We start from the raw sequence: 4614 nt of genomic DNA, 5'->3' as shown, positions 1-4614 counted from the left end.
CTCCACACCCCCAGCAGGAGCTGCAGCTCGATCCACAGCCAGGCAGGCAAAAGCTCACCCCAAAGTGCAGGGCACCCACAAGAGCACAACTGCCACCTTGAGTGGGCTGTAGTTCAAGCACTGAGATGCTTGTTCTTACCATTTAGGAATGGAGGACGGTTTGCCAACCCGCTCCTGGGGCAGATGGACAAGATGAGACATCCCACACGGCTGACCCACAGTGGCAGCCTTTGCAATTTTTAGAACCTCGACAGCCACGGGAACCAAAATGATCAGAAAAAGCTTTTATCTGCAACGAAGAGCATCTGACAGGGGAAGGCCAAGCCAGCTGTTACCTTTAGTCCCAGCCAGCCCAATGAGACATGCCCATAGGCAACCCCAGCACATGAAGCAGATCTCAGCCCAGAAGCCAACTCCCCGCTTCAAACAGCCTCAGCTCAGGAGCTAACCCCCCCGAGGCAGCCCCCCTGCAGCCCCCATGCCCCTGCAAGAGAGGTGCCGGGCCCTCTGAGTGTTTCTCTCAAACAGTGACTAGGAAACAAACACTTCAGCTCAGATTTATCTGTGCTCATGCTTGTTTGACGCCATCAGCCTTTCCCAGGTGGTGAGCACACTCCAGCTGCTGCTTCTGCAGCACAGCACCTTGTGCTGCCACTGCACAGCCCTGGAAACAGCACCCCCACCCACTGCCACATACCTGGGATCACCAGGCCTCTGCCTAGTAGCAAGGGATCCCTGCCAGGTCTTCCATGGACCTTCTGGGCACAGCTGACCAATACTGGGGTGCCGAGGCCCCTAAAGCCTCCTCAGTGTCAGCCAACACTTTAGGGCACTTATCCAACATCTCCTTCTGTGCCCACATCCTCCATCACTCCCTCTGTCCTTTGGGCTGTGCTCCTTGCCAGGGGCTTCAGCTGCTTGTCTGTGGGAAAACAGCATCATTTGTACTGAAAGAGAAGCTCTTCATGAGTAAATGTGGGCAGAATCAGACCAACATGGGTCTCCCCAGCACCCCAGGTCAGGCTCCTGTCCTGCAAACTCCAACTCAGCAAATGCTGGCTGGGAACTGGCTTAATGCTGGGAGGAGTCGGGGTTTCCAGCAGCTCCCCCAAATGCCCTGCTGAGCAGCAGTGAGAAGGCAAAAGCAGGAAATGTCACCCTGTTTGTTGTTTTTTTTTTTTTTTTTTTTTTAGCAACACCCAAGATTGTTAATAAATACAGCCACTGGGTGCCAAATGCAGCATTGTTCCCCACCAAACACAGCCCTGGGTGGCAAAGGACAGCAGAGGAGTCCCAGCAATGGGCACAACCCCTTGCCAGGGACACCTCAGAGCTGACGAGGGCATCAGAGGAACCCAGGCACTAGCCATGGCATCTCTGTCCTGCTCCCTGAGCTGTCCCCACAGCTGGTCACACCAGGGATAGCATCGACAGCTGGCAGCAGTGGAGCCGTCCTTCCTTCTGGCTCCCCCAGGCTCCAACAACCATGTCCCCCTTCACTGGTGATAGCTGGGGGAGCCCTGAGGAGCTCCCCAGAGCACCCGGCTCTCGGTGCAGGGAGGACTGGAGCCAAACCTCTCCAGTGAACTGCAACAACTCCAGAGAAGAGCCTGTGCCAAGGCAGAGGGCTGTCTGCCCCTGGAAAAGGCAATACTTAAAATTACTGCGGTTTCCAGAGACAAAAATAAAGTGGACCAGCATGGTACCTGCTCTAGAGGGGCAGCAGGAATTCAGGTAGAGCACTGAACAATGTGAGAAAAGGAGCCAGCCAGCATGGCCTTGGAACTGGTGCGATGTTATCAGTTCATTTTTTAGAGAGGAGGAGAAGATGGTACAATAAAACTTGCTTCTAATATTATATAACAAGAAATACAGGGACTTGAGAGGGTGTAGGACTGACTCAAAGACATCCGTTCTAGCCACTAGTCTTTGCTCCTCTTCAGAAGGATTTTTCAAAAAAAAAAAAGAAGAGAAAAAACCCACTCACCTGTAGCTCTTTCACCAGCTTGAGAGGCACTGCAGCACTCAGCTAATCCAGCTCTTCCCCCAGCAGCCCCAGCACAACCACAGCATCAAACTCCACTGCTGCAATTTGAGGATGTGCCTGCAGCTCCAGCCCTCAGCTGCCGACCTCTGCCTCCCCTCAGCCACAGCATCGCTGGTTCAGTCCTGCTGGATAAATCATGTATTCATTTTCTTCTCATTTTTGGTAAAATGGACATACTATAAAAACAGAACTGCTATTTCAAGAAAACATCAACTTTGTCTCTCCAACTACCAGCAACCAAAACACTTGAGCTAATCTAGTTTGGTGTTGGCAGCCCTCAGCCTCTTTCCATTATCCTTGTGGTGCTGTCTAAATATATGAGTTCCCTTGCTGGGGAAGTGGTTAGTTCAAGATTGTGGTGTGAATGTCTTCCCCTAGAAAGACCTGTAAGTAACCTTACTAATCAATTTGTAAGTTTTTTCAGCTGCTGTCCAGGTTAGATTCCATGTAGCTATCAGAACAAGGCACTAAGATAAAGGAAGGACTGTGTTCCTAAATGCTGACAAAGAGAAAAGGGTGTCCTTCAAAGGATTTCTTTAATTTTAAGTGGCTTTTTCTACTCCCTGAAACCTTCCATGTGGTTTTCAGTACTAACCTGAACCCTCTGTTTGGCTTTCAGCACACCCTCAGAGGCCTCTGTGTGCAGTATGGTTCTCATGCCTCATCTCTGAGTTCTTCAGAATCTGTCTGCCCCATGGAATATGCTGTGCTCATGCAAAGGGAGGCTCTGTAGGTACCTAGACCAATGTCTGGAGTGATTCAGCTCCCCTGACCACATCACAACAGCAACACAGAGAGATGTTTGGAGGCATAGCACAAATCAGCCTAGTCAAAACATACACCCTTTCCCTACGTGCTCCCCATTTTGAGTTTTGCATGTTCTCACTCCTCCATCATAATAATGAGTCTGCCTGCAAGAAGTATCTTAAGGCTCCACTGCTTGCTAGCAACCACAACCCTGTATGGCAGATGAAGCAGAAAATAATAGGGAAGGGTTTACACGCAGAGAAAGAAGTAGCCCCAGCACAGAGTCGTGAAAGCAGCAGCAAAGCCTCCCTGCTGAAGGAGCTCTCCACAAAGGCAGCATGCCTAGCACACTGACTCTCTTCCAAACATTAGCCTCACTCTTCAGCCAAGACTGGAAAGGACAGGATGGCCCTTGTCCTTGGTACCCAGCACTTGACAGAGTAACTGCAACTTTCTAGTTAATCTAGTGGAAGGAGTTTTGAAACAACTTGAAGGAAGCAACATGAATATGCACCAAATATAGTTGAAACCTGCTGTCTATTGAAATGGCTCATTAATACTGCACAGACAAAGCAAATGAGTGATGCTTACTGCAGAGTTACCAGTGAACATATCTGTGCTCGGATTATTGAAGCAGCGCAGAATATTTCACCCCATATGGTTTGCCTGAAGAGGCTGTTTCAGATAATGGTGCTCATGTTGTTTCCATGGAATTTCAATATTCCCCAGAAGATGCTCACTGGAGCACTCCAGAGCAACCTTGTGTCATTTGGTGCCGCGTGAACTAGCAGAATGCTGGGTACTTACAATTAAAAGTGGATTACAAAAAAATAATAATGAGGTTCGAATTTGAAAAAAGTAAGCAGAAAATGTTTTCACCAGAATCAGGTTAGTAAACCCAACTTTCAACAGAATTTTTTAATGAAAAGTGTCACTCACAAAGTAATTTTATGTACACGGATAAAATTAATCAAAATCACTGGATGAAAACTAGCACAAGATTAAGTATCCGCAAAATATGCCTAGGCACCAGAGATCTCTTGGCAGGAAGGATGGAAAGAAAGAACTGGGACTCATGCTCCATCTGCTACTAATGAAAATGAAGAGATACAGTGGTGCGAGTACAAGACAAAGGTTCAGTACAGAAAAGCCCTTCAGATTGAAAGTGCTTTAACTGTAGTTATGAGAAAAGCAAGCCACTGGGCTTTAAGGTACAAAGAACACAAAAAAACCTACCTACTCAGACAAATCAAAGAGGCATGTACTCTCCCTGCTCTCATCTTGTCATCTGCAGTGGATGCTATGGAAAAAAATACAGCACAATATAAATATATATTCTTTCCTAGATAATTTTCTGGACTGTCAATTAACAGCTTGTGGTTGCAGAAATCTGCAACCCAAAGCAAACACAAGCAAACAGAGGGAGAGGATACAGCACTAGTGCAGGGAGTTTGCTACTGCACGCAGAAGTAGCTGTGTGCATGTATTTCTCTGTGTATGTATTCTGTACGTTTACCTGCTCGTATACTCTGTACAGGGTCAGCAGAGTGGTGTCAGGAGGCTGGTGTGAACAAGAGATAACAGCTTTGATGAAGGGATGAGGATCTCTAACATAAGCTGATGCAGCACAAGGGATATGAAAGTCTGGGGAGCATAAACAGTTTTTGAAAGGGGGGCATGGGGGCAGATTTTCCACCTGAACTCTAATGATCGTGCCACAATCTGTAAGCCTGCCGCTTCTACTGCCTGCCTTCCCTCCAGCCCTGCTGCAGCTGTACCAGGATGCCTCTCCAGGCAGAAGGAGCACAGGTAGCCCTGCC

General features: G+C 48.2%; 1 long non-coding RNA gene across 2 annotated transcripts; it reads right to left on the bottom strand.

The window, feature by feature from the left end:
- Nucleotides 1–703: 703 nt before the first annotated feature.
- On the bottom strand, nucleotides 704–4244 carry LOC116494862. 2 transcript variants are annotated; one of them, XR_004253898.1, is made up of 3 exons: nucleotides 4031–4244; nucleotides 1988–2172; nucleotides 704–922 (listed from the first exon to the last, which is right to left on the bottom strand). It is a non-coding gene; the product is annotated as an uncharacterized LOC116494862 (long non-coding RNA). The 2 variants fall into 2 exon arrangements; XR_004253899.1 differs by having other exon boundaries at nucleotides 1988–2169.
- Between the last annotated feature and the right edge of the window lie 370 nt (nucleotides 4245–4614).

The sequence above is a fragment of the Aythya fuligula genome, chromosome 14 (assembly GCF_009819795.1).
Source record: "Aythya fuligula isolate bAytFul2 chromosome 14, bAytFul2.pri, whole genome shotgun sequence".
Lineage (NCBI taxonomy): Eukaryota > Metazoa > Chordata > Aves > Anseriformes > Anatidae > Aythya > Aythya fuligula.
Note: the sequence above shows the minus strand (reverse complement) of the source record. Positions and strands in the feature narration are given on the sequence as shown.